Genomic DNA, 6916 nt, shown 5'->3' with positions numbered 1-6916 from the left:
TTTCCTGATTTTCAAGCGGGTCTTCAATGCTGAAGTGTTTGAAGCTAAACATAGAGTTGTGCTGAAGACCCATATTTAAAAAAACAGGGAAGAGAGAGGGGAAAATAGTACTTGTCTACAGGCCACCAGCAGCCTTACGGATGGCTGTCAGCACTCCGATTTCTTGCATGAAATAGGAAGCTTGAACGAGAAAAAAGTTCTTTACTACGGGGGTAGTGAGACACTGGAAAGGGTTGCACAGAGAAGTTGTGGATGCTCCCTCGCCAAAAGTGTTCAAGGCCAGGCAGGACGAGACTTTGAGCAACCTGGTCTGGCGGGAGGCGTCCCTGCCCATGGTGGGTGGGTTGGAAGAAGACGATCTTTAAAGCCTCTTCCAGTTCAAGCCATTCTATGATTCCATGTACATTCATTCTTGCCAGCTTTGATCCCTGACTGACCAACCATAAATACGGCAAACTAATTTTGTAACGCGCGGGTGAAGAGCAGTCCTGTCATCAAACCCGGAAGCTCAAGCTGGGTGATGGCAGCAGAACACACCAAACCAACGCGAGATCTACCGCAGCACTGAATGTTGCACACCAGGCCAACAGGAACACAGAGAAAGGAAAGACTACAAGTAAGAAACTCAGATCTAGTATAAGCAAAATGTTTTTAAGCTTTCTCCTGATCTCTCTAAATCCTGTTTTGGTGGCCATGTTCCCCCGGGCATGTCCAGCCACAGAAAAGGGGTTTACAGAAACACATCGTGTAGTTATTTACAACTTACGTAACCTCCCACATGAACTTACGTTACTGACTGCTGGCTCTTGGCAAGTCACAACACAGAGATGTACATCCTGTGTGGTTGGAGAAATACTCTTTAAACGATCAGGTAAATCACTACCCCACAAGAAAACGCAGAGGACTGCATCACGTAAACCACTACCCCACACGATGACGCAGAGGAGTGCGTATGTCACATTTTGATGTTGTCCACGACAAAAGGGCCCACTCAGCCGGTCCGTCACACCTTTACGTAGACCTAAAACCTGGGACTGATTAGTCACCCTTCTCCAAACAGTCTATGAGCACTAACAACAGATAAAACCAGATTGCTAAATGCACAAAACAAAATGAAATTTGGATTTTAGTTCAGAGTTTTGAAATAGTCTTTTTTGTTCACCTAAAAGTAATGAAGTCAGGTACCTTTGTAACAGAGAAATAACAATCAGCCCATTTCAGAGTTTATCTGTGTCTTATTGGCTCAGTTGTAGCCCACACCACCAGCCCTTCCCACAAAGAAGCAAGGCAGAAGAGAGGACCGAAGCGCAATTCAGATTTTCCATTTCAGCCCCCAGCATAGAGAGAGAGAAAGTGGCTTCTCCCAAGTTTACTTCTGACAAGTCAAACAAGATATTTTATTTTTTTTTAAATTCATGTTTAGATGTCAAAAAATGCTGACTTACAATGCCGTTACCAGAACACTACTGAGCGCAACAGAAGGACTCGGAGGCAGAGGGGGGTTGGTTTGTTCTCAGCATTGACTTGGAGTTTGTGATTTCCTGCAAAGCACGTGGGCTTTGAGCTCTTCAGCCGCTCTCAGTCCAGGGATCACAAGTGAAGCATCAATCACTTGCTGGTGGTTTGCACACATACTTTTGCACAAGATGTATCTAGAAGCAGAGCCTATGTTCTCTTACAGTGAAGTACTCTGGCTACAGCTCAAATGGCTTAAGCTGAAGAATAAACGCAAACTAAGTAATTGAGATCACAGTCCACAGAATCACGGAATGTTCTGGGTTCGACCTCTGAAGATCATCAAGTCCAACCTCTCTCCCAGAGCAGGATCACCTCAGGTAGATCCCACAGGAACATGTCCAGGCGGGTGTTGAAAGTCTCCAATTACAAAGACTCCATGACCTCTCCGTGCAGCCTGTTTGGGCGCTCTGTTACCCTCACAGTAAAGAAGCATTTCCTGATGTTCAGCCTGAACCTCCTGTTTTCCAGTTTGTGACCACTGCCCCTTGTCTCCTCACCGGACACCGCTGAGAAAAGCCTGGCACCAACCACTTCAGACTCAAGTCTTTGTTATCTACAGCCAGAGTTTGCACTACCCCTTGAAACATGCGTATATAAACCCAAGGACACATTAGTCAAAAAATCTGACAGCTATTTGCAGACTTCTTAAATAAAACCACTTCCAAAGGCAGCCGGTCAGCGCAACTACCAAAAAAAAAAAAGTACAAAATAAACAAAATATCAAAGCCTGCAGATCATCAGCACAACAGTCATCTCCAATTTTTCTTGGGTGCTTTGCACACTCATATCCTCATTCTTCGTGGCGCAGAGCGTCCATAACGTGAAGAGAAAGCAACGAAAAGTAACCTTAGAAATTCTTACTAAAACCAATAAAAACCCTCACACGATATACTCCCTCCTTCTCCGGTATCAAACCAGAAACAACAGAAATACTTCCAAACTTTTCCATTTGTTTCATTCATTCAAACATCAGCTTCCCCACGTGTAAAACACAGAACGGCCTCACCCTGCTGAGATCAGATGACTAAGTCACTTTGATGGCGAGCAGCATGCTGTGAAGTGGATGTTCCTAAAATATTTTATGCACTCTGCTAGTGATACACATTTCTAAGTGGTGCTTCACGTGTCCAGAGCTACACCAACAACAGCTTCCAAGCATCCACGTGTGGATGATCTGCTGGATAAAGCACCGGTTGGATGGCTGGGCCCAAAGAGTGCTGGTCAGTGGAGTTACATCCAGCTGGTGGCTGGTCACGAGTGGTGTTCCTCAGGGCTCAGTGTTGGGTCCATTTCTGTTTAACATCTTCACTGATAATCTTGTTAAGGACATGGAGTGGATCATCAGAAAGTTCCTAGATGACACCAAGTGAGGTGGGAGTGTTGATCTGCACGAGGGTGGGGAGGCCCTGCAGAGAGTCTTGGGCGGATTGGATCCATGGGCCAATGGTAACGGCGTGAGCATCAGCAAGGCCAAGGGACAGGTCCTGCCCTTGAGCCACAACAACCCCGGCAGCACCACAGGCTTGGGGCAGAGTGGCTGGAAAGCTGTCGGGCAGAGAGGAACTGGGGGGGTTCTCATCAACAAGGGGCTGAAGATGAGCCAGCGTGTGCCCAGGTGGCCAAGAAGGCCAACGGCATCCTGGCTTGTGTTAGACACAGCGTGACCAGCAGGAGCAGGGAGGGGATTGTGCCCCTGTGCTGGGCACTGGTGAGGTCACAACTTGAGTGTTGGGTCCAGTTTTGGGCACCTCAATCCAAGAGAGATCTCGAGGGGCCGGAGTGAGCGCAGAGGAGGGCGACGGAGCTGGGGAAGGGCCTGGAGGATAAATCTGATGAAGAATGATTGAAGGAGCTGGGGCTGCTGAGTTTGAAGAAGAGGAGGCTGAGGGGAGACCTCATCGCTCTCTACAATGACCTGACAGGACGTTGTGGAGAGGTTGGTGCTGGTCTCTTCTTGTGGGTAATTAGTGATAGAACAAGAGGGAATGGCTTCAGACTGCAACAGAGAAGGTTTAGACTAAAATTTTAGACTTTAATTTTTTCACAGAAAAAGTAGCCAGACATTGGAACAGGCTGCCCCAGGAAGTGGCAGACTCTCCATTCCTGGAGGTGTTTAAAGGTCATTTAGATGTGGTGTTCATGGAGATGGATTAGCAGTGAACTTTGTAGAGTAGGGTTAATGGTTGGACTCGACAATCCCAAGGGTCTTTTCCAACCTGAATGATTCTGTGCTTCAATTTTATGATTTGCAGTTGCCTTTGTGAGGAGCTGCTGTTGTCCCATCTCCAGGTTAGGTCCTCCCATATGGAAGACCCATATGGAGGCACCATCTCTTCTTGCTCAGGTCCCAGAGCAAAGCTGGGAGAGTTCTGTTGATGAAGAAAGGGAAAGAAAGAACGAAGGTGGGATGTAAAATAGTACAGCTTGCAGAAAGAACGAGAAAGAAGTAATTACCCTTGCAGCCCCTTCTGAACAGAAGATATAACCTTGACAGTTTCTATCTGAGCAGGGCTGAGCTTCTTGAAGCACGTTGCCTCAGGAGTTCCTTGCTAACATGCCTCTCTATGAGTGAAATATAAGGAAAATAAGAGAATAAAGAAAAATTTGAGACATGATTTTTGCTAGTGCAATTCTATAGTTTCCTACATCACAAATAATTACTGGAAAAAAGAGTGCAGCCCCCCAAAAAACAAAGTTAAGATTTCATTTCAGGTAAGAAGCAGTAAGAGCTGACAAACTTCAGGGGAGGGAAAAAAAAAAAAGATTCTACCTTATGGTTCCGCAAATGTCACGCATGGTGAACACAACAAGCACACAGCATGGGAGCAGGAAGGCTTTTAAGCAAAACAGTTTCCAAACATTTCCCTCGGATATCAGCTACTCTCTCACATTAGCAGGAATTTGCCTGCACGAATCCCTCATGCGCTGCTGTCAGATTGGACGTCTTGCAGTGAGGACATGGTGAGCATTTGGCCTTTTCCCGTTCCCCGTGTTTTTATGACGCTAGTAAGGGTACGACTCGCTGCCTTTAAAGCCAGTCACACAGGGACTAAGTGTGAATAAGCTCAGCACATCAAAAGATACGTGGCTTTATAGTCCTATAAAACATGTCTACAAATGCTGATGAACTACTTGTAGTCTCTCCTAATTCTAGCCGACAGCAGGAATAAAGCGCAGCGGACACTGAGAGTAACCAGTGGGGGGCAGGAAAAAAAGCACATCAGACCTAACAAAACTGTTCAAGGATCTGGGGAAATGGTTAAAATTAAGGATACCACACCTATCCGCAGTGAATTTTCCATTTGTTCTACATCATCCCATTAATTAACGGTTCCAAGAAGATGAAGGCTAACAAGCAATTTCCAGGCTGGAAGTTTTGCATGTTTTATTTAGAATTTCCATATTCCCGTTTGCAATATGAACCACAGACTTCGCACCAGGTGTGACGGTCACTTCACGTCTTCTTTAGCCCTTCTCGGCGAGCTGTCAGCTCGTGATAGAAAGGCTTCCAAGGGGCACCGCTGGAAAGTTCCGTGCTCTCAAGATGCATCAATTAGAAAGTGTTTCACAACGGCCCGGGATTCAAAAGGTGTGGGTTTCACACCAACTGCCAAATAGCAAAGAAGGGAAGATGTCATTCCCCCATTCTGTATTTCCGACCTCTTCCTCGGTGCTGACTTTCAGCCTAACATCCAGCAGAGCTCACTTCTACTTTCCCAACCACGCGAAACAGCTTTTTGAAATAATTTACTGATCGGATTCTTGATGAGATTTGTGCACCTTGTTCCTCCTTCAGGAGAAAGTCTGGGTATGTGCTTTCAACTCACGTGGCTTTCGCTACTTAAATATTCAGGCATAAACTCCAACAACTGTAACTTTGTAGCTGAGCTCAACTGTTAAAAGGAAAATCCACCTGAAATGAAGAACCTGCAACTCGTACAACCTGCAAGCATTTCGTTAAATGAGACAATCTTCATTTAAAATCTCCCAACCCGTAAGCTCGGTGACCTCTTCTGCAGTAAAACGCACAAGTGACTGTACAACGTTCAAACAAATCATTTTTATGCAGGGCTTTATCTCTTCGAACTTTAGAGCAAACACAGTGTTTATGAAATACACTGGATCAACAGCTCGGGGATAAAAATGACTCTGGAAACAAAGGCTGTTAAGGCAGTGGCATTGTGCTGTGTCACCGTGCTCCTACAGCCCCATTCAGTTAACGAGGCTCATTCCTGGGACAGACAATAATCCAAGCTTTGCAGCCAGCTCAGCTCTGGACCTCTTCCAGGTACCTGTTACCAAAGCAATTCAGTTAGTTTTAAACACACTTCACTTCAGCCTGAATCATCCAGTTAAAGAGAAAACGGATCGATTTGGGGCACTGTTAATTCACATTCTTTGTTTCTCCAAGGGCAGCATGCCGTTGCTGCATTGCTCCTTGCCCTTCGAGCTGCATGACACATCCCGACACTATGAAATCTCTTCGCACTCGCCGACACGCTTTTTCACCTTTTTCAAGGTGATTTCCATGGTCCTGAATTCTTAAGAGCTTAAGAACGCACTTGCTGTTTCAAAATGTAAGGAGAAGACATGAATTATTGGGTGGGCTGGAGCAAATCTATAAAACAATTTAACAGGGGGGAGGCAGGTTATTACATAATTCCTCAGGAGAGATGCTCTCTGCAACTCCCTGGCAGGGGGGTGTAGCGAGGTGGGGTCGGTCTCTTCTCCCAAGTAATAAGCGATAGGACAATAGGAAACGGCCTCAGGTTGTTTCAAGGGAGGTTTAAATTGGATATTAGGAAAAATTTCATCACAGAAAGGGTTGTGAAGCCCTGGCACGGGTTGCCCAGGGCAGGGGTGGAGTCCCCACCCTTGGAGGGATTTAGAAGTCGGGGAGATGTGGTGCTCAGGGACATGGGTTACTGGTGGGACTGGGACTGCTAGGTTAATGCTTGGACTGGATGATCTTAAAGGTCTTTTCCAACTTAAACAATTCTGAGACTTTTGGGGAAGACCAAAATTTAAAAAAATACCTTCCTGCAAAATAATGTCATCCCTTCGTACATTCAGAAAGATGATACTCATCCTGGACAAATGACACTCGTCCTAGACCAGCAACTTTCACATCAAGTTTCATGCTCATAGTAGTGCATATCTGCAGAAAAAAAACTTGTATAACACCACACTGTATTTCTTAATGCACGCTCTGAGTTCACCTCAAATAACAAACGGGAGAGGAAAAAGTATCAAGTGACCTAATCTAATTATCTAAATTCCATTTTTAAATACCAGCATCCCAGAGAGCAGAATGCTCTCTTACTCTCCTTCAAACTACTCTCCTACAAACTGGGCAGAGAGTGGGTTGAGAGTAGCCCTGAAGAGAAGGATTTGGGGG

The sequence above is a fragment of the Apaloderma vittatum genome, unplaced genomic scaffold, assembly GCF_000703405.1.
Source record: "Apaloderma vittatum isolate BGI_N311 unplaced genomic scaffold, ASM70340v1 scaffold14310, whole genome shotgun sequence".
NCBI classification, from domain to species: domain Eukaryota; kingdom Metazoa; phylum Chordata; class Aves; order Trogoniformes; family Trogonidae; genus Apaloderma; species Apaloderma vittatum.
Note: the sequence above shows the minus strand (reverse complement) of the source record.